The sequence below is a fragment of the Mauremys mutica genome, chromosome 3, assembly GCF_020497125.1.
Source record: "Mauremys mutica isolate MM-2020 ecotype Southern chromosome 3, ASM2049712v1, whole genome shotgun sequence".
Taxonomy (NCBI): domain Eukaryota; kingdom Metazoa; phylum Chordata; order Testudines; family Geoemydidae; genus Mauremys; species Mauremys mutica.
The window spans coordinates 122,715,868-122,740,270 of record NC_059074.1 but is presented as its reverse complement, the minus strand read 5'-3'; the positions used below and the strand labels follow the sequence as shown (position 1 = coordinate 122,740,270).

General features: G+C 40.5%; 1 protein-coding gene across 6 annotated transcripts in view; it reads right to left on the bottom strand.

Annotated features, from left to right (window-relative positions):
* Nucleotides 1-24,403, bottom strand: part of PACRG (parkin coregulated) — a 447,225-nt gene that overhangs the window by 162,710 nt on the left and 260,112 nt on the right. The window lies entirely within an intron of this gene.

Genomic DNA, 24,403 nt, shown 5'->3' with positions numbered 1-24,403 from the left:
AGTGGAGACCTAAGAAGAACCTGCTCCTGGACTCTTTTTGGTACTGTTGCCACTCAAAACCATCTTTTGTCAGTCTTTTCCAGACTCTCATAAAATGCATGCGTCTAAAACCAGTATGTGAATATTCTAGTAAATTTAGGACCATATTCCATTATCTTTGCTCATGATAAATAGGACCTTACAGCATATATAGTTCCTCTGATTCCAGTGGGACATCTTATAGAAAAAAGGACTTCTTATTTTGAGTAACAATGGCAAAATCCAGCCTTAATATATTAACTTCAGATGCAAAATGGATCAAATAAAATCTGATCAATAAAAAAATCATAATTTTACAGGAATGCAATATATGTACAGTTTACAGTTCCCTAGAATACTGTCCTCATTTTAATTTAGTAAGGGATTAAGAGCAATAACAGTTTAAGAGAAAGTTATTGAGAATCCTACCTATTTCTGTTGTCCTTTGAAAGTGTCTAAAGTTTGAGAGTATCCTGGTGGAGCAATAACCTTACCACCTGTGGTCTTTTTAGAAGGAGGTGGTATCCTCTAAAATAATCAGACTTTTCTGCCTTTTATTTCTGTCACCCCATCAGAGGCCTGGTGTTGCAGACTCTCTCTAGCCAAAGGGGACCAGGCTAGAGGCTACATCCCCAGATCTGTTAATGCCATTCTGAGCATAGATAAGAAAGCTGCTTCACCACTGATGCACTTGCTCTCCCCAGAGACGGAGCATATTGCCTTCAAAGTGCTCCTAGGTCCTACTGGCTCATGAAACAACAGACTGAGCTTGGAGCTGTGTGTTATTTTTACATATTAAATGGTTGCCATTTCTCTGCTAACAGCTTCCAAAACAGATAACAGGAATGGAATTTCTATTCTGACAGTTTTTAAACAGGATATTAATATATCTACAGTTGTTTGCAGTGTTGTGGCACCCGTGTTGGTCCCGGGATATGAGAGATACAAGGTAGTCGAGGCAGTATCTTTTATTGGACCAACATCTATTGGTGGAAGGTACAAACCTGAGCTACACAGAGCTCAGACACCGAAGACCTGACCTGAAGAAGAGTGTCTGAGCTCTGTGTACCATGAAAGCTTGTACCTTCTACCATCAGAAGTTTGTCCAATAAAAGGACCACCTACCTTGTCTCTATCTACAGGACATACATCATAATCAACTCTGAATATCTCTACTACAGCAGAAACAGAAAACATTTAAATTAAAAAATGATGGACGCTGGCTTTGTTTCTTAAGGACATCCATACTGCTACTGACAGTGCTTCTGAGCTGGCAAAAGTAACATGCTCACCCAGTCCCTGATAATAGAAACCAATAAGAACAGCAAATACAGGCTCCAGGTGTGACATCCAACTCAACTACCAAACTAGCCACTACAGAAGGAACTATGGGGTATATGGTAAGAAGTGGTGGTGTGACTAGAAAGCCCTCAAGGTTCAGAGATGGTAGGTATTGAGAGATGACCAACAAGAGGCAGAATAATCCTGACATCTGTCTAGGGGGGCAAGGAATATCCACCTTTCTTCCTAGACATCTTTAATTTTGTGTTTTCTGAACTGGATGTATTAGTTGGTCATTTTTAATACTGGTTGTTATATTTTCATTGCATAATATTTTTTTAAACTGTACAATAGCCACTGCCATAAAACAAAACATTTTGTAATCCTGATCCAGGCCATATAATTAAGGGAAGGACTAGCCTCTCAGGAATACTCCTGTTCATGTTACCTGTACACACTACAGTTACATCAGAAGTATATTTCAGCCTTGAGCAGAGTATGATTTCTGGGTTTAATAAAATACAGCATAGGACTTTTGATAAGGATTACAAAACCTCTTCAAAATCATGAACAACAGGAAATATAGATATATCTCTATCAATCTCAATCTCTTTATTTATTTATGAAGGAGAGATTAATTGACTGAGATCTTCACTCCTAGTTGGCTCTCAACCTCTCGATGGCTTAGCTTAGCACCACTTTGAAAAGAGTTCTGAATTCTGTCTGATTTCTTGATGCATCAGCTGACCAAGCATACAGCCAATATTTCTTGATTTTTCAGGCTTGAATGTCCTCCCACAATATGGAAGCCAGAAATATTAATTAAATTCTGGGGTGTGAAACCTTTTGCCTTTGTGTTTATTGTTTAGCTTTGAAAAGTGGCTATTACATATATATGTACTGAGAAAAATGCAAATTTTTGGTTTACACTCACAAAATCCTTTTTATTGTTGTGTCTATCCACAAAAATATTCTGAGTTAAAGCTGCAATTCTTGGCTGAACATGCTCAAAAACCGCCAAGACCTTGTTTCAATTTTGGGTTTCATGAAGAGTCCTCAATAGTTGTTATAAACTTTTTATATACTGGTGGCACTGTATACATTGTAAGATCAGGATAGAAATAAATTACAGTAGCAACCTTACCTCTGAATAGTCGAAGTTTAGGTCAGGCCTTTAATGGTATTTTAATATATTCCAATAAAGAGTGACCACAGTTTATAAACATCTATATTAAAAACCTGCAAATGTTTCATGGAAGATGGATGATGCTTGGAATATTTTACAGATTTAAGTTTTAAAGGAAAAACTCCAAATGAGACAAAAACAATGTAACTAGTTAAAAAAGCAGCTCCTTGGCTCTTCTATCTATTAAATAAGGAAAGCAAGGCAGTTGGACAGAACTCAAGGGACAGAAGTTTGATAATGAAGACCTAAATTGATAAATAAATCATAGGACTTCTTCAATCCATCATACTTAAATTTTATACCACTATAAAGCAACCCTGACATTTAGAAGCTACTATTTCAGACACACAAACAAGTAGGGCTTACATTCCCATATAGTTTCATAAAATCAATCTCAATTGATTACTTAATGTAATATGTTTTTAGATAAGATTGCCCACAAGTTGGATCTGATTTCCTGGAGACATCATACTCAATGGTGTAGTAATTTTAGTTGCAAGTGGATGCGCTATATTTTATGTGCGCTTCAATGAATGTCTTCATCCAAGCACTGCAAGAACTGGGATGCTGGTCTGAAATGGACATTTTTGTAAGGAAGGGAATAACACCTTTTAAACTCTATTGTTTATTCAGCAATTGCCAGAGTAGACAAAGTTCTAAATTCTACAACCCCTCTCCCCAACATTTAACAATCAGACTATGCAATGCATGATAAAAATGAACAAGCTTCAGCAGAGAAATCTAAAACTCCCTAAAATATCTACAAGTGCTCAGGGAGATGGCATGTATTCCACAAGTGCACAGGTTGGCCAAAAATAGAGATGAGGAGAAGGTGGGTTTATTATACTGCTGGTTCTAGGTCATTTGATCAGATGGATGTGTGTGTGCACTGCTATTAGTTGAGCACTCTGAAAGGGGTCTGTAAGGGAGCCTATAGTGTGGATCTGTGGAATCATACACTGTACCTGACTGTGGTCATACCTGTATGCCAGTGCCAACTATATCATCCAACTTATTACATCATTTATACCATAGTTATCACTTAGTCTATTTTTCTTTATATTCGTTTTGGTAAAATATAGGCAAGAAAAGTGTAATGATGCTCTTTTCTGCTATTCCCCCCCAAACTTTTATTGTACTTTCCCCTCCAGCTCCATCAATGATTCCCCTAAATAGTAGTGATAGTGCTTGTGTGAGTGTGTGTGAGAGAGAATACATGGGGCAAACAGGAGACGATGGTCACTGTCAATAAAGGTTTACAAAGAAGATACTTTATGATAAATGGAGGATCTGAAAGATTTAGCACCTCTCATCTGTCAGATCAGAGCTTGGAGGGAGATTCTGTAAGGCCTTGCCATTTATCCAGTTACAAAACCTAGAAGTAATCTCTTATACTATATATTAATTAAACTACTATCTAGGATGTTATCTGAGTTTTTTAATAAACTGCCATTTTAATTTTTAAAAAATGCTGATTTTCACCGAACAGTTAAAAGGAAGACTGACAAAATAATTAAGGAATTATGAATCTCTGCCACTGGTACAGCCTTATTAAGAATACCATTTTAAATAGTCTGTGGGGCTTCCAGAACTTTGGGTATTTTGGGGTCACTGATCTGAAAATCCTTCTTTATGTTCATGCTCCCAATGCAGAATCCCCAAATTTTGCATATCAAAAAAGTGCATAACTGCTCTTTGTTACTCTGAAATATCCTCTGTTGTAATCTGCTCCTTCTGCCCAATTTTTAGTCTTGTGCAAAGCAAGGTTCACTATACTGAGAAGGACAGAGTATGTCAAGAGCTCTCCAATCTTTTGCTCGTTTCATTTTTTTTTGTTTTTAACATAGTTGAGGCAGGGCAGATAGTTGAAGATACAAAATGTCTGATCCAAATATAGCTTAATTACCCATAAGTACTTTGGGTAGTTGGCAAACTGTAAGAGATCTGCCAGATGCTTTAGCATTCTGCCTGTTCCTATTATTTAAGCTATACTTATTAAATATTTATTAATTAAACCACTATCTAGGATGTTATCTGAGTTTATTCAAAAAATGCAGTGGAAATGTAGTAGGGACACACCCACTTGCAGTTACATGCAGGCTCTCTAAGCACCAGCCTCGGACCCCAGAAAGATACCATTCTGCCCTGGTCAAATATGGCCAGTATATGGGTTTAATATCTGGTTCACCTCTCCCTCAACGTGAAGAAGACCGTGCACACTTGTGGTAACCAAGCTGAGATTTTCCCTAGACATCTTAAACACACACTGGTTTAGATTAAAACAAAATAAGTTTATTAACTACAAAAGGATAGGTTTTAAGTGATTATAAGTGATAGCAAACAGCTCAAAGCAGATTACCTAGTAAATAAAACCGCAAATTGAGCTTAACATACTAGATAGGTAGGATATGAATTAGCAATTTCTCAGCCTGAGTGATAAGAATCTGCCAGCCTGCTTAAAGCACAAGCTGCCTTTGATTTCCATCTTGGGTTTCCCAGGTTTTCGTACACAGGCTAGAAATCCCTTCAGCCTGGAACCATCACTTCCCCCAGTTCAGTCTTTGTTCCTCAGGTGTTTCCAGGTGTTGTTGTAGGGACAGTGAGGTACCATCATGATGTCATTTCCCCTTGTTATATCTTCTTCCCCTTACTGGAAAGCTCTTTTGCTGTGACCTGGGTTAAACAGTTCTCATTGTGTAGTGCTATCTCTGAGAGGCTTCTACTGTACTCAGTCCCTGGGGTAATCCTGGTGCTTGTGTGCATTTCCTCAATAAGCCATTAACATTGTTTGGCCTTTTTACTGTTGTACCTGAAAGGCTGCTTGTGGGTGTTTTCAACCTCGCAACATGTTTCAGTAACACATACATAGCCAAACTTCATAACTTCACATACGATGATAGCACATACAACCCAATGAGATACGAATGTCTAGCATATCAAGACTGTTAGAATGATACCTCACAAAGCATACTTTGTGCAAAACATATCCTATTTATAGGGACAGTTGTGAATAAGGAGGTGCCAGGGTGTCACAACACCATCAATCTCCACGCAAGAAAAAAAAAGACAAATACTTTGACTTTGATTTCTAAGTTAATGGTCTCCCATTTAAATGTTATATAATCCTGCAAAATGCCATGTTTGGGCAGTGCAAACACAGACATAAAGGTCAAAGAATATCTTGCTACTAAGATTTGTGTTCATTCAGATGTCCTTCTTACATTGATTTAGGGCAGGTCTACACTACAGCCGGGATTGATGCTCTGAGATCCATCCACTGCAGCAGATCGCTCTCCAGTTGACCCCTGTACTCCACTCACGATGAGAAAAGTAAAGTAAGTTGATGGGGGAGTTTCTCCCATTGACTCCCCGTGGTGTAGACCCCGCGGTAACTCAACCTAAGGTATGTCGACTCTAGCTATGTTATTCACGTAGCTGGAGTTGCATAGTGTAGGTCAATGTACCACAGTAGTCTAGACATAGCCTTAATGTGGCAAACATTAATTTCCCCTTTTCTCCAGGATTAAATCTCATTCCTTAGCAATTATAGTGAGTATTTGTTTGTTGTTGGTTTTAATTGAAATGTGAATTTTGGTGCTTGTGAATGGTGCCTGAACTTTTCAAAAAGTCAAAGATGGAGACATTTTTTAAACACCATAACTTTCAAGCTCCTTTTCTGATTTTTTTCCAAACTTCCCTGAAAAATTCTGGCTGTGAAAAAATTGAGCATGTGAATTTTCAGGGGCATTAGTTCCTTAATGGGAGTAGATTTGAAATTTGGGCTTATAATGGGAAACTAGCTTTAACCTCATCTATGGAATGGCTACTGCTGACCCACAGTATCTTTTCACTGTAGGGCATGTGCAATTTCAAACATAGTAGCTTTGCATGTCATTTTTATTCTTCACATCTCTATTCTGACTGCTATACTCCATAGCTTTAGTCCTCTCCCATTTCCCAACCAGAAATATTCTCCTACATTTTAATCTCCATTCACTGACATTTTAACACAATGTATAGCCTCAGTGCATAAATCCACCCACTGCTGAGTTTTATTTTGAATTATCTCTAGTATCTTATTTACTGTATTGTCAAAAAAAAAAGGAAGTAGACACACCTATAGCTTATAACAAAATATCTACTGTAAAGCACAACAGAAGGCTATGGGCACTAAAGGAAACATTAACAATGGAAAGAGGGAAAGATTATTTAGGGACTCCAACGGTAATCCTTACAACAGAAGCCAAGATGAATTTAGAATCTTTTCAACATACTGCAGAGGCATTAATGTTCTGAAAAGTAGAACAAAAGCAAATATCTGTCTTTCATAATTAAATAAAATGAAGCAACATAACTCTGTCCATTGTGTGTTACTGTCCTGGCAGAAGTAGCTCTGATATACCCTCCAAGTATTAATTCATCAAAAATATAACATTAAAAACTTGCTAAAGCCATAATTTTTAATCTAATTTATAACTATGGGGTTACTTGCAAAAGAGATAATGTGAGAGCTGAATGACCTGACCTTTTCAGATAGCTTTTCCTTACAGAATTAAACAAGATGATTCCCCCTCCCCACAATCTGTTTATAAAGTATGATATCACAAAAAAATAAAGTGGTTGGGAAATGTTAGGGAGAGAAACTGTTTTGCTAGATTTTATACAATAGGACAGAACATAATTTAGTTCTGTATACTATTTTCCATGCTCATGATCACTCAGTGCACTTTTTAAAAAGAGGTGGAACACAGTGACTTTAATCCTAAAAACAACAAGGAGGAGTATACGACCAGGATCTGCACTGGAAAACTGAAAAATTTTTAGTTCCTTTTTTCTCTGTGCCCTGTCAATTCCCCAGCTACTGCTCCCACTCACAGAAGGAGGCTTCACCCATATCTACCCTGCAAAATGAGGCAACACAACCCCTTACCACAGGCTGATTGTTCCTGCTTGCCTTATTTTGCTGCTGCCTTATCTCCCAGCTGAAATGGCTGCCAAATCCATGCTGGTTTCATCTCCAACTGTAGGTTAACAGTTCCAGTGCAACCCACCTAATTTCTCCTGTTTTTTGACCTGAGGCATATAAATAGACCATTTTAGTCAGTGTTTTTTAAAAATCGGGTTGTGTTGCAATCGATTTGCACAAGGTAATACCCAAAACAACTGAAACAGTTACTTACTATAACTGTGGTTCTTTGAGATGTGATGCAGAGGTATATTCCACTTAGAAGCATAGAAGATTATTGTTGGAACAGACCTCAGGAGGTCTTCTAGTCCAATCCCCTGCTCAAAGTAGGACCAGCACCAACTAAATCATCCCAGCCAGGGCTTTGTCAAGCGGGCCTTTAAAACCTCTAAGGATAGAGATTCCACCACCTCCCTAGGTAACCCATTCCAGTGCTTCACCACCCTCCTAGTGAAATAGTGTTTCCTAATATCCAACCTAGACCTCCCCCACTGCAACTTGAGACCATTGCTTCTTGTTCTGTCATCTGCCACCACAGAGAACAGTCTAGCTCCATCCTCTTTGGAACACCCCCTTCAGGTAGTTGAAGACTGCTATCAAATCCCCCCTCACTCTTCTCTTCTGCGGACTAAATATGCCATTGGCCTTCTTGGCAATGATGGCACACTGTTAACTCATATCCAGTGTCTCAACCACTGCAATCCCCAGGTCCTTTTCTGTAGAACTGCTGCTTAGCCAGTCGGTCCCCAGCCCATAGTGGTGCATGGGATTCTTCCTTCTGGAGGACCAAGTCACAAAGAGGAGGCTGCAGTTCCTGGAGAGAGAGGGACCCACAGGGTGAGAATGTACAACAGGGAGGCATCAGTGACAACAGTCCTGATTGATAAGGGCTGGACAAATGGAATGCCCTGATCAGCAGAGGCAGATGGACCAATGTGTCCAAGGTTGTTACGAGTTGGATGGTAAACTGTCCTGCACCACATTTGAAGAGGACGAAGACACAATTTTGCAAACTGTTCCACTTGCATGCAAGTGGACATGTGGCCCTACAGCCTCAGGTGTGTCTAAACTGTCAAGGAAGGTTGAGCCCACAAACAGAGGCAAAGTTGGTGAATCGTCTGAAAACGGTCAGTTTGAAAAAATGCTCTCAACCTCAGCGTAGTAGGGCCCCAATGAATTTGATTTTCTGAGTGGGAACAAATGCTGATTTCCCAGTGTTTAGGATGAGATCCCGACAATCGAGTAAGTGCAGTCTAATGTGTACATAAGAAAGTACTTCTTCTCGGGACCTGATACAGGAAGATATGGATTCTTCTTTCTGGAGGTATGCTGTCACTACGACCACACATCTGGTAAAAACATGGTGGGAAGAAGAGAGGCCAAAAGGTAGCACTGTGTACTGAAAATGGTGATTTGCCATGAGAAAGCAGAGGAATTTTTTGTGGTGTGGCAAAATTGCCACATGAAAATAAGCATCCTGAAGGTCCAAAGCAGCAAACTACTCAATGATGTCTTGGCTACCAAGCAGATATATGACTGAAATTCCTCCTTGGAGGTTTCAAGCAGTTGGTCTGTAAATTTAGACATTGCTGTCCAATTCACAAAGTTAGGTGTGGACAACAACATGCTTGCTGGTTTGCAATCTGTATTTGCAGGGCACAGGTGGTATAGCTCTTTCTTCCCATTAAATCCATCCTCTTTGAGTCCTTGTCCTTAAGAGTGAACTTAAATCTGCCCTGCTGAGCTCCATTGTTCACCATGGTTATGATCAAGGAAATAGGGTCTGGGGTGGGGAGAGTAAAAGCCCTCAAATCTCTGCACTGGTGCAAAATAGCATTTCTCCAAACACTTTGCAGTAGGCAGCACCAAAGCTGGCATGCTCCAAAGAACTTTTGAGGGGCAGATGGCTGCAGGATGACCAAGAACTTAAAGGTATTCTCCTGCAGGATCTCTGCCTGTGCCCAGGGAGCAATTCATCTGACTCATCTGTCAACCAAAACAGCACCACCAGCACAGAGTATGTCTCGGTCGGTTCTGGTGCCAAGAGCAGCAGCAGCCTGGAAGTCATTTGTGGCACCAACACAGCTGGCAGTGTTGAAATGGAGGGCAGGGAGTGTCACCACAGTAACACTGGTGGCACAAAATGCAGCAGTGCTGAGGAGTTTCCTGCTGTTGAAGAGGTCCCTTATATGAGCCTGGCACCAGCCCCACTTCTACAGCAGGGAAACATCAGACTCAATGGTTCAGCAGCCCACCCAGACAGCTGGGCTGTAAATGATGTAGCCTTGGTGAAGTCCTGGACCAAGGGAGAGGTCAGGATGGAAAGGCAGAGGAAGTCTGTTGCCATGTGGTATGCCACTAGCTCATGCCACATAGCTCATGCCAGCATTAACCTTGTTGGTACCAGACTCAATGGACTCCCTGAGGCTGGAACCAGAGTCAATGGTGCGAGATCTGATCTCCCGAGGCAGCACAGGAGATTGGTTGGAAAGAAAGACTTGTTCCATCCCATGTGCCAGCAGTAACACCATGCCGGTCCATACTTTTCTTGGAGGAGGCAGAAAAGTCTCGGAGACCTGGAATTGTCTTGATTGGTCTTATGCAACCTTTTCCTTGGTGCACTTGATGGAAAGAGGTTCCTCCGTCTCTTCGAAAAGGTAGCAGCTCTGACAATAGCACTTTCTGAACCCAAGGGTAAACTCTGATCGGATGTAGGTCTCGGTGCTGACGCAGGCCGCATGGGTGAAGGTCCCTAGCCACCTGAGTGTGCTTTGTGAATCACTTGTAAATTGAATACTGCTCTTTGACGTGGACCTCATCCAAATACAGCAAGCACCCCCACAAGATGGACAATGTTTGAACCCTGGTGAGGTCATCACCAGGGAAATACTTAACTACTAACACTAAAGATATTAACTAACTATATATAATTAGAGAAAGTCACTAAAAGAGAAAGATTGTGAGGTTAAGAACCACACAGAGCTCCGACTCCAGTCACAGGCAGTAAGACGGAACTAGGGGGAAGATGGGGGGGAAGGGTGTCGAGAAAGCACTGCCTCATATAGCCAAGGGAGGGACTATGGCCATGAGGTGCAAGTGCTGCCTCCTACAGGTACTACTAGGCAAACTTGTCTGCTCTGGTGTGCTGGACACACACACACACACACACACACACACACCTCTCTCTAGGTGGAATACACTACTGCATCGACTTGAAGAACTAACCAAAACAAACCCTCCAGTAAAGACAGCAGTGTTATCAGTCATAGAAATCACAAGCATATAGCACTTTGCATATTGTGGATCTCCAGTTGCATAACAAGGGAATTATATTTCTATGCCGTTAATTCCCAATTCCTATAAGACCTTTCTCTACATTTCTGAACATAATATAGGTGGCAGAACATATTGTGCAATGGTGTAAGCCAGGGGTGGGCAAACTTTTTGGGCCGAGGGCCACATCTGGGTGGGGAAAGTGTATGCAGGGCCGGGGCAGGGAGTTAGGGTGCGGGAGGGAGTGCAGGGTGTGGGAGGGGGTACAGTGTGCAGGAAGGGGTTCAGGGCAAGGGATTGGGGCAGAGGAGGGGTGCATTGGGGGCTCAGGGCAGGGAGTTGGGGTGCACAGGGGTGCAGGGTGCAGCAGGGAGCGCAGGGGGTTGGGGTGCAGGAGGGGTTTGGGCTCTGACCCAGCACTGCTTGCCTCAAGTGGCTCAGGGGTGGCAGCTGCATGCACCAGGGCCAGGACAGGCTCCCTGCATGCCTGCCCCATCCCCACACCGCTCCCTGAAGCACTGTGGCCCCTAGGGGCGGGGAGGCAGAGAGCTCTGCATGCACTGGCCTTGCCTCGCCTCTGTTCCCAGCCAATGGGAGCTGCGGCAGGGGTGGGGGAGGCGGTGCCTGGAGGCAAGGGCAACGCATGGAGCTGTCTGCCCCCCCACCTGGGGGCTGCAGGGATATGGTGCTGGTGGTGCCGCGGGCCAGATCCAAAGCCCTGAAGGGCCGGATCCAGCCCGCGGGCCATAGTTTGCCCACTCCTGGTGTAAGCAGACAACTCTCACTGGCTTATATCAGGGTTACATTTGATCCTTGATTTTCAAAGGTACTTCACAGTTTATTCATGTTTAAGTTTCTATTAACTCATGATATTTCAGAGTGTGGGGAAATTAATGATATTTTCTTTATGTCTCATCTGAGAGGTAGAAATTGAATTCTACCACCACCTGTTAAGGTAGTTCTGAATGAGTGTGATCCAATATTTTGTTGTCCTATATTAGGACAAGTTAGTGATATCAGGCTTCACTCTCATTAACTCTAGAATCAAAATAGCTGAGACTACCTGATGTGTAAGATACCCAAGAATACAAAAGTAAAGAAAATCAAGTGGTTGTATTTAACTATTAATTTAGTTAGGCTCCACTGATACTTTCTGACTCAATGGTTTTCTCTAGGGCATGTGAAATATTTCTAATATGACAAATGATTATGGATCACACTTAAATGATTTGCTTTCTATTAATTGATGAAAGGCAGTAATGGCAGCCAGATGTACCCTCAGAAAAAAGTGTTCTGTAAACATAACTGATAAATGTGGAATGTGCTCAAGAATTGTTTATGTGAAGGAAGTAATGGAGATACACTTATCTCAGTGACAGACAAAAACCCATCTTCCCTACTTCAGATTGCATGCTTTTCTATTCATATCCTTCTAGGTGCTAAAAAAGCTTCAGACACCTCAAACATACACAGTTGCTTCATCTCTGCTCTTTTATAAGACATGTTAACATGTCATAAGAAATGAGAATTTTTAGACTGCGATATAAATGGTGGTGCACATGACTTAAAGAAATGCTTCATTGCTTACCCCCATTTTACTAAACCCTGACCCCCAGTGTGATGGGTTGGGTCACAAAAACTCTCTCAAGACTGTCATTAGATGTGCTAGGATACCACCGAGAGCAAACCCCCCTGCCAGAGAAGGCTTCCCTCCACTCCCGTCTCGCTGAGTTAGACACTCCAGTCAGCTACAGCACAGACCAAGAGGTTGGGCAATGTCCCCGTGCAGTACACAGAAATTAAGTTTCACTTAGCCCAGGGGCTTCTCAGTTAACAGGGACTTTCCTAGCACCCAGTATTCAGTCTTTCTGGGAGCCTAACCCCCAAATCAATCCATTTTACTCTGTATAAATCTTATACAGGGTAAACTCATAAATGGTCTGCCCTCTATAACACTGATAGAGAGATATGCACAGTTGTTTGCTCCCCCAGATATTACTTTCTTACTCTGGGTTAATTAATAAGCAAAGTGATTTTATTAAGTATAAAAAGTAGGATTTAAGTGCTTCCAAGTAATAACAGACAGAACAAAGTAAGTTACCAAGCAAAATAAAACAAAACATGCAAGTCTAAGCCTAATACAGTAGGAAACTGAATACAGGTAAATCTCACCCTCAGAGATGTTCCAATAAGCTTCTTTCACAGACTAGACTCCTTCCTAGTCTGGGCTCAATCCTTTTCAGACCAACATTGTAGTTTATGGCCTGGGTCCAGCAAATAGAGAGGCTTCCAGGTCTTTTATATTCACTCTCTTGTGGGCGGAAACTCCTCTGTTCTTCTGTGCAAAATCACAGCAACAAGATGGAGTTTGTAGCCACCTGGGCAAGTCACCTGAATGATTCAGCTTTTTGCAGGCTGGCGCCATTGTTTACATGTTAGTTTGGATGTTCCCAGGAAAGCTCAGATGTGGATTGGCATCTCCCAAAGTCCATTGTCAGTTAAGTATTTCTTGATTGGGCACTTACTCAGAATAGTCCTTTCTCAAGAAGCTGACCAAATGCTTCACTGATGCTACTTAGAGTCAAACACATTGAGATACAAGTACATAGCCAATATTCATAACTTCAAATACAAAAATGATACACATACAGACAGCATAATCATAACCCGCCATTACAACCTTTCCATAGACACCTTACTTGACCTCCTTTGTACAAGATTTGGTGCAACTATAGGACCTTGGTTGCAACAATGATTTATATGGTCACAGTTCATATCAATAACATCACACCCAGTTATTTGCAATTGCCAAATAAAGCATCATTTTTATGTATATATTTAATTTGGGAGGAGTGCGTGTGTTTAATGGCCCACAGACACTCCTAGCTACAAAACAGGATTAAGCCTCACCCACAGTTTGACATCTGAGAAATCTCTAAGGCTGCATCCTATCTGCTATCATTGTGAAGCATGAGAAGGCTTACTAGGGCTCCCAGCCAATGACGGGTTTGTGAAGAAAACCTCTTAAGTTCTGCATTAAAGATGTCTAGGAACACTAGTGAACTCCACCTCCCACACAGATGTTTAGCAAAGAAGAATAAGACACTCCCAATAATAGTCAGGCTGGGGCAGCCCTTTCATCTGTCCATAACACGTCTACCTGTCAGCCCCTTCCTCTAACAATAACACATCCCCCACAACAGAGAACTGGGGGGAGAGCAGCAGATGAAGCTGCTGCAGGTGTCTGATCTCCCATTTCCTTTGCTGAGGCACATAGGCTTCCCATGTCTTTTCTGCTCCTTACAATAGGGAACACCCTTTAAAACCCTGTTAAAAGGGCACTGGATTAATTTGACTCTCCCTGCAAAATACACAATAGTGGTTTCAGCATAAAACAAAACTCCCAAAAATTATTTTTTGGAAAAAACACTGATTTTCCCCATCCCTGAAAGAATTGTAGCTGTCATTTTTAACTGATGATTGCAGTTGGGAGGTGTGATGAAATTAATGGTAAAAAGATAATAGGGAAAACATAATAGGGAAAAGATCTTGAAGTATACAATTATACACTATTTCTCAAGAATGAATTATCAGGGTAAAGCAGAAGGGAACATCACCCCATTCTCAAACGCAGCAGCTGAACAATTTTGTTTGTTTGGACACCAACCTTATTTTTTAATTATTCAGACAAAGCTGTCTGCCAAATCAGCTTTTATTTTGTTGGTGCACATCAAAGTAATGTTAAAATTGAGGGGGGAAAATCCATAAGGAAGTGGAACTACTGGGATGCAACCTAGTTAAATTGTTGAAGGTAAAATTATAAAACATATCTAAAGAATTACCCTGCTTGAATAATGAAGCTATAGCACAAAACGTTCATTATAGGGCCTTTTTGCAATGTAATGCATACTTAACATTTTGTTCATTTATAATATTTTGTCGTGTGCCAGACATATACATAATTGTCATAATTGTATGACCGTGGCAGTGTTATGGGTTTAGTTGTTATTTATTGGAGAAGGTTTTAAAACTAGGTAAAACACAAGTCTAAGTGACAAATTCTGTCATGCATTTCCTTGGCTTATTGATCCATACTACTTTCCTAAAGTAACAAAAAAAGCAAAAACATGGCTCACTGACAAAAAGTTATTCTTTTTTTTTTCTTTCTGAATTTAAATGGCGTAGTTACTTTTTCTTATTACTCACAGTTAAAATGACCAAGTAGATACTTTTGCCAGCAGGCTCCAAGTTTTGACATTTGTCTCTAAAGTTGAAACTAGATAGTAAGGCCATCGCAAATAAAAAGCTACACTGCCTGCTTTCCTTGTCAGAACAATGGCAAGATACACTTTTTTAAACAATTTAGTCAAGTGGCAAGACTACTGTATTGTCATTTTATAGCACTGAGAAATACAGACTGGAAAGGGAGGAAAGACACCATTCACACAAATCTGGGGCTAAGGTCTAACCTTCCAAGGAGGCACCTAAATTATTTTACAAGTACAATAAAGATACCTCAGTACAATACAAACCTCAGTAGGCTTGGATGCTCATTCAAAAGCTAAGCAAAACTCTCAATGAATACTCACAACCTCTCAAATCCAGGCTCACATACATTCTCCCATCTCAAACCCCCTCTACAGATTTTTCCTTCTGCAGTTCCCTGCCTGTGCAAAGGAGCCCGACTAAGGCTGTGAATATAATACCCTGGCTCAAGTCTGATGAATTAGATTATCCAGTCTAAAAATGTATAACCATAATTATAAACAAGACTAAAAATAAAAATTGAACTCAGGGAGCCTTGAATCTTCCAATTTTAAACACATTAGTGGGGGAAAACATTTTGTCATTAGGCTAATCATTATTTAAGGAACTAAGAAGATTACATAAGGGAATAGGTACAGTTTATGTACAAAAACAGATGTGCTTCTCTATATGGCTGTAATTGGGTTACTTCTTAGTTAGCTCTACATTATTTAACCCTCCCCCCACTTTCATTTATTTAGAGCAAAGTAACTTGTTTACTGATGGCCTCTCTGGGGTGATAAACAAATCATATTCTTGATCACATGATCCAAATACTCATTGTGATTGATTGGGTAGTTCTGACAGATGTTAAGAGACAAACAGAACTGCTGTTCCATGCCTCCCACACACTTTGTTAAATTTGTCTTAGAAGTTATTCTGATATCACATCCACAGTACATTGGGAAAATTCTGCCTTTCCTTATATTTTATTAGGACCCATGCCTTACTATGCCAGGAATTTCATTGACTTCATATTGCATTTGCAAAACCACCTTATCATTAACATGGATTGTTGGGTAGATCATCAGGAGAATCCATATTTTACTAATTCTACAAACTAGAATTGACTCTTTATATGAAATCTCCCACATCAGAATCTTAAATTTACAAGAATCAAGTAACTCAAGAGGCTTTTTCACTAATTTGACAAAGACTAAGCTGATGTCTCTGACATGAAATGTTTTTTAATTAGAAGGTTGTATACCCCTCTTGCTCTTTTTTAAATAAGAGAGCTAGAGACTGAGTGGAAGTCTGCTTTCCTTAGGCTATGTCTACACTACTGTGGTAAGTCACCCTATGCTTTGCAACTACGTTATTCATGTAGCTGGAGTCTATGTACCTTAGGTTGAGTTACCAAGGGGTCTACACCACGGGGAGTCGACAAGAGAAAATCTCCCATTGACTTACCTTTTCTCATCGGGGATAGAGTACAGGGGTCAACTGGAGAGCGATCTGCAGTCAATTTGGCGGGTCTTTACTAGACCCAATAAATCGACCACTGGCGGATCGATCTCAAAGTGTTGATTCTGGCTGTAGTGTAGACCTGCCCTTAAACTGGATTCTGAAGAGCCAGAATTGCAGCCTGTTGATCTTTTATGAGAGTGGTCTGAAGGACAGCTTTAAGAGTTAACAAAAAGCATAAAGTACATAAAGCCTATCTGGCCCTCTAGATATCTATTTATACTTTTCAAAAGCTTTCAGTAGAGTCCCTCACAAGAGATTAAGTTAACTCAGTAGCCACAGGGGCTGAGATAAAATTCTTTCATGAATTAAAAGCTGGTTACAGGAAAGAAAGCAAAAAAGCTAATAGTAGAGATGCCCCAGGGATCAGTACTAGGATTAATGTTGTTCTATATTTATCACAGATGTAGAAAAGGGTGATTAGTGAGGCTGCAAAATTTATAGACTAAAAGCACTTTAGATCAGTAGAAACTGTGGAAGATTGTAAAATACATTAGAAGGACTTGACAAAACAAAATTATTTAGTAACATGGCGGCAGATAACATTCAAATATAGGCAAGAAAATAAAGGAATATTGCAGCACTTTGGGGCCCCAATCACAGATCAGGGTCCCATTTTGTTCTGTGTTTGTACAGCTCCTAGCATAAAGACAGTCACTGCCCCAAAGACCTCATGGTCTAAATAAACTGCTTTTATGAACTAATGAGTTCTGAATCACGGAAATCAATGAAAAATGAACCACATGTAGTGGCAACACCCTATCCTCTGGCCTTGACAAATGCAATCTTGCCCCTCTGATATCCATTCAGAATGCAGAATGCAGCTGCAAAGATCATTTTCCTAGCCTGTTGCTTAGACCATATCTCCTCTCTCTTTGCATCCCTTCACTGTCTCCCTCTTCTCCACTGTATCAAACATAAGCTATTTATCTTCCCTTTCAAGACCCTTCATGACCTATCCGCTCCCTCCCTATCATTTCTCATTCAGCATCAAAAGTTAACTCCCACCTTTAACTGGCCAATAATATCAGCCTTCATTGCCTACTTGTTAAATTTTTAAACAAACACCTTCATGCTTTCTCCCATGCTTCCCCTCAAGTTTGGGAGAAGCTCACCATAAACATCTGCAAAACTAACTCATTATCCTCTCAAACCACCTTAAAACTCTCCTTTGCTGTGAAGCCTACTAAAAACTTGACCATGGTTAGGCCGCTGCTGTGCTGAAACCACTGCCTGTCTTGCTGACCAATATTGTCTTATTGTTTCCTTGTACTTCCCAATCTGTTTGTATCCATCCATTGTCTCTTGTCTTATACTTGGATTGTAAGTATAAGTATCTTTGGGGCAGGAACTGTCCTTTGTGCTGTGTTTATACACCACCTGGCAGAATGGGGTCCTGATCCATGACTGGGGCCCTTAGGCACCACAGTAATACAAATAAATAATAAAATAAAGAAGGATTAGATGATAACATGGAAACAATTACATATAGGTGTTTTTTTTAATCCATGGATACAATGAACTCTCCATGTTTTATTTTGCTGCGATAACTGGTTGAGTCGTCTCTACCTTGAAATTTTTGCAGGCCACAAAGGGATAGAGTTAAGTCAAATTTCAGACTACATGGAAACCTGTTCCACACCCACAGTCGTTTTGGTATTACAAACAGTAGAGACCAATCCTCTGCAGAGTACTCCTGCTCTGGAACTCTTCAGGCATCTTTGACGTTCAGATGACACCATAGGACCTGCCCCACATTCTTCTGACTGCTCTGACTCATGAAGGAGGACAGATACCAAAAAACCCACACCAATGGGAAATCAGAGACTGGAAATTCCCAAAGTATCCTGATGCTATTGCTAGTGCAAGAAATGGAGCCCAATCTCTCCAAGGGTAAAGGCTTGCTTCCCAGCACCAAAATCTTTGCTTATCTGGCTTGGTGGATACTGCCAGTTTGGACTTATTCCTCAGGGCCACTGTGTGGTAGGACTTCTGGAAAATCCTCTTGTAGCAAGACTTAAAGGGATATTTGTGAGGACCTGTGCAATGCCAACATAGGAAGAACAAAGATTTTTGGACTCTGCCAGGGCATTATCCTCAACTGGAAGGTCTTGAAAACTTAATGAGGTTCAAAAAGGTGGGATTTAACTGAGAAGAAAGTATGGACCCTTGGCTACCTGCCTAATTAGGCTCTTCCCAGGGTCTCTGCCTCACCCACGTGGGATCTGCTGATGTCTGCCCATGAAGGGAGTGTGTCTTATGAGTTCTTCCTTCTGTCTCAGAGGAGAGTGACTCTTCCATAGTGGAAGGAGTTTGACACAGAATGGGTTAGGCCAATTCCCCTGTAAACCATGTTAATCTCACTACAACACCACCTTTTCAGAAGCCTGCAGTAGAAGCTCCTGACTCTTGATGAGCCAGCAGATGAGAAATGGTCTCTGCTGATGAGCAGATGACACTACCTGCAACAATGTAACAAGAGTCAGTCCTTTCTGCAAGTTGGGGGGGCTCCGCTACATAAATGCCTGTTTCAAATGGTACATAAAAGTGTGGAGAGGGTTGTGGTATTATTGGGGGTGGGATTTTTTGTTTTTTTGCTAACACTACCAACTTTTAGTGAAAATACACCCCTGGTTAGAGCTCTGCTATCAGTAGACACACAAAAATGGAGATCTATGCCAGACTCTTAAATGCATGAAGTTAAATCTAAGTGATACCTATTACAGATTCAACTGAGGGAAGAATTTAGCATAAAGGCATAACAATTAATATCTATCTGTTATCCATCAAGGCACTTCTTGGAGCTACTTTAAAAAAATGAAGCACTGGGATTCAAAGTCAGCCCTATTAACACCTAAACTATTGTTGTTCTTTAAATCTGATGTTGAATGCACGTAAGTCATAGAAGAGCAATAGCCAATAAGTAAAAGATTTCTAATCAAAGGTTATTTCCATGCTGATTTAACTCATTTACAAAACAAACTAATGCTTAAAGGGCACCCAATTATTTAACACCTCTAATCAACAAACTGTCTAGAGCTTACTGAGATGTATTGGTCTTATTAACCACACTGCAATTGAGTACAAGAAAATTGTTGATTTTTGCATCTGAAACACTTTGCTCCATGTGGATAAATATTTTTTAAAAGCACATTAATCTGCATATTTAGGGAGTCAATACTATGCATGATGAAATATGTGGAAAATACTTTAACTGAGTAATATTTATATTCTCACTGGAAATTGAGTAAGATTTTTCTCATCATATGTAAACAGATCACTTCATTATACAGCCAAATGATGCACATCAAGAATAAGATGAGGGTACTAATGGATGAGTTCTGGTGCCAGGCTGCTCCTGGTAAGGTCTGGAACTTGATTCCTTTCTTTGCTGGCCAGAGCCCAGATTTAGTGACCTTTCAGACATGCTGTAAGCATCTATGTTTTCTCTGATTTTTCTTGTGGAAGGGGATTTGATGGGGTTATATTTGGCTGAATGTCAGGGAAGAACCTGTTTTCTTTCACAGTTAGAGATTTTTCTTGAGAGATTTTTTATATGTGGCATTATATCCCACAGGGTTAGCAAGGATTAATGAGAAGCTGCCTTGTTTTAGGGCTGGGGAGACTCTCTCAGGGAGATTCATTTAATTGCTGTTTTGAGTAGATTTAATTAGTGTGGTTTTAAACATCTTTGTAAATCCCTAGAGATAATTGATGGGTATAATAAATAATCATTTTCAGTATTGTGCACAGGAAACCCAACACCAAATCCCTGTTGTTAATGTGAGTTGTATGTATTGATGCTTCTGCACTTTGCTGAAAATGTACCTCAAATTCTAAATCTACACATTTGTCATTGAAAAAATGTCTGGCTTTGAACAAATATAACTTATACTGTGACATTTTTAGCTGCACACATTTATAGATCCAAATTTACTTCTTATTTTTTATTATAACATGTTAATTGGAGATACACCAATCTCCTAGAACTGGAAGGGACCTTGAAAGGTCATTGAGTCCAGCCCCCTGCCTTCAGTAGCAGGACCAATTTTTACCCCAGATCCCTAAGTGGCCCCCTCAAGGATTAAACTCACAACCCTGGGTTTAGCAGGCCAATGCACAAACCACTGAGGTATCCCTCTCCCCCAATGTTTAAAAATGCTGCACTCCATACTATCCCCATATCCAATATTTAGGCAGGGAATCCTGTTTTCAAATTTGAGTTTTTATGCTGGCACTCAGACACCAAAACTGGGTTATGGGCACCTGCTGCAATTGTCAGTTTGAGTGCCAAACCACAGAATTGGTTGTTAATAATAATAACCTAAGTGACCACATTTGAAAATTAGGTCCTATATCTAAAAATACAGTAATCCTTTATTGAACAGACTCATTAAATCTGTGATCTGGGGTTTGCATTGGCTTCCAATTAATTTCTAGATTAAATTCACAGGGTGAAATACTTATTCCACTGAAGAAAGTCTGCTGGGAAAAGATGGGGTCCACTGATCAAAAAGGGGAAGAGCATCTTCGCGCACCAACCCGCTGACCCAGTCAGAAGGACTTTAAACCAGATTCAAAGGGGGCAAGTAACAAAAGCTCACAGTAAGCATAATAAAAAGTCAATTGTAACAGAGTTAGATGCTGGAGGGGTCGGGGTGGAGAGAACATGGTAAACTACAAAAGAGTAGGAGCAATGAGAAGGAAATAGTAGGGAAAATCTGCACAACATCTTAGATATCTATACACAAATGCAAAGAATATGGGGAACAAAGAGGAAGAACAGGAAATATTTGTACATAAGTGAAATTACGACTTGATGGCATCACAGGAACTTGTGGTAAACCTCATTACTGGAATACTGGTATAGAGGGGCATAGCTTGGTCAGGAAGGATAGGCACAGTAAAAAAGGAGGAGGTGTTGCATTATACATCAAGAATATATACACTTGTTCTGAGGTCCACAAGGAGGTGAGAACAAACCAAACAAGAGCCTCTAGGTAAAGATAAAAGGGTTACAAATAAGAGAGATGTCATGGTGAGGTGTATTATACACCACCAAACCAGGAAGAGGAAGTAGAGCAGGCATTTCTAGAACAAACAACAAAAATCCAAAACACAAGACCTAGTAGTAATGGGGGAACACCAGCTACTCAGACATCTGTTGGAAAAGTAATATGGCAACACACAAAACTTCCAAGAAGTTATTGGAATGTAAGGGTAATGATTTTCCCCCCCAGAAAGTGGAGTAAGTAACCCAGGGGACAACCATTTTAGACTTCATTTTGACCAACAGGGAGGAATTGGGAGCATATCTGAAGGTGGAAGACAATTTAGGTGAAAGTGATCATGAAAACAGAGGAAGAATAGCAAGAGGCCAATATGGCCCATCAGGAGCTCTTTAATGACCTGAACACCAACAAAGGAATCCTATGAAAGTGGAAACATGGACAAATTGCTAAGGAGGAGCACAAAAGAATAGTACAAGCATGTATCAACAAAATCAGAAAGATAAAGCACAAAATGAGTTATATCTAGCAATAAGAAGAGGTTCTTTAATACATAAGGAGCAAGGGAAAGAGGAATGAAAGAGTAGATCCTCTATTTCATGGAGAAGGAAAGCTAATAACTGACAACATCAAGAAAGCTGAGGTATTTAATGCCTATTTTGCTTCAGTCTTCACTAAAAAGGTTGATGGTGACCTGATACCCAACACAGTTAGGGAAATAACAGGTTAAATAATATTTAGATAAGTTAAATGTATACAAGTCAGTAGGGCCTAATGAAATTTGTCCTAGGGTACTTAAGGAACTAGCTGAAGCAATCTTGGAACAGTTAGTGATTATCTTCAAGAACTAATGGAGGATAGGTGAGGTCCCAGAGGGCTGGAGAAAGGCAAATATGGGACTTATCTTCAAAAATATGAAGAAAGAAGACCCAGGGAATTATAGACCAGTCAGCTTAACTTGGAAAGCTGGGAAAAGATACTGGAACAAATTATTAAATGATCAGTTTGTAAGCATCAGGGGGATAACAGGGTTATAAGGAATAGGCAGCATGGATTTGTCAAGAACAAATTATGCCAAACTAACCTAATTTCCTTCTTCGACAAGATTATTGGCCTAGTGGATGGGGATGGGGGTGGGGGAAAAGGGAAGAAAGGGAAGAGCAGTTGATGTGTTCTCTTGATTTTAGTAAGGTTTTTGACATAATCCCGCATGACATTCTCATAAACAAACTAAGAAAATGTGGTCTAGGTGAAATGATAATAAGGTGGTGCACAACTGACTGAAAGACTGAACTCAAAGAACAGTTATCAATGGTTCACGATCAAACTGAGAGGGCGTATCTAGTGGGTCCTGCAAGGGTCAGGCCTGGGTCTGGTACTATTCAATATTTTCATTAATGACTTGGATAATGGAGTAGAGAGTATGCTTATAAAATTAGCAGATGACACCAACCTGGGAGAGTTCTAGAATTAGAGAATGGCATTACAATTCAAAAGATCTTGACAAATTGGAGAATTGGCCTGAAATTCAACAAGATGAAATTCAAAAACAAGACAAGTGCAAAATACTTAACTTAGGAAAGAAAAAAATCAAATGCACAACTACAAAATAGGGAATAACTGGCTAGGTGGTTGTACTGCTGAAAAGGATCTTGGGTTATAATCAGGGTTTTGGAGCGGAGCCCGGAGCAGTGGAGCTGCAGGTTTTTGCCTGGAGCAGGAGCAGAGCCAGAGTACAGCTCCAAAACTCTGATTATAATGGACCACAAATTGAACGAGTCAACAGTATGATGCAGCTGAGAAAAAGGCTAATATAATTCTGGGGTATATTAATAGGAATTTTGTCTGTAAGACATGGGAGGTAATTGTCCCACTCTTCTTGGCACTGATGATGTCTCAGCTGGAGTACTCTGTCCTAGTCTGGGCACCACACTTTAGGAAGGATGTGAACAAACTGGAGAGCATCCAGAGAAAGGCAACAAAAAATGATAAAAAGCTTAGAAAACCTGATATGAGGAAAGGTTAACCCCCCCCCCCACATCATGTTTAGTCTTGAGAAAGGAGATGCGGGAAGAGGGACAGACCTGATAACAGTCTTCACATATATCTAAGGCTTTTAAGAGGATGGTGATCAGTTGTTTTCCATGTCCACTGAAGGTAGGACAAGTAGTAATTGCCTTAATATGCAGCAAGGAAGATTTACATTAAACATTAGGAAAAAACTTTCCAAATATAAGGATAATTTAGCCCTGGATTAGGCTTCCAAAAGCGGTTATGGAATCCCCATAATTGGAGGTTTTTAAAAACAGGTTGGATTAGCACATATCAGGGATGGTCTAGGTTCATTTGATCCTGCCACAGGGCACGGGGCTGGACTTGATAACTGAGTTCCCTTTCAGCCCAACATTCCTATGATTCTATTAAATAAATGGCAAAACTCCCATAGACTTCAACAGAGCCAGGATTTCATCCAAAATGTTGGTTTTGAACTATAATTGGTTTGTGTCTGGATACTTTAGACCAGGGATCGGCAACCTTTGGGCCTGGGGGGGCTTTGATCGGCCGAACCTGTGGACGCGGCTGGTAAACAAACCTGGCGGGCCGTGTGCCAAAGGTTGCCAATCCCTGCCTTAGACGCTGCCTCATTCCTTGTGTGATTCTGTGCCAGATAATTTCAGCTTAAAGCGAACTGTAGCAACATTTAAAACAGGAGAGATGGAAATATCACTGAAGAGTCTGTGGATGAAATCCTGGCCCTATCAAAGTCAGTGGGAGTTTTGCCATTGAATTCAATGGGGCCAGGGTTTCGGTCATGCTATCCATTTGCTTGGATCAGTATTCTCTTGGATAACACCTAATGTTTAAAAAAAAAAGTCCTTTACTAAGAAGGTAAGATAGAAC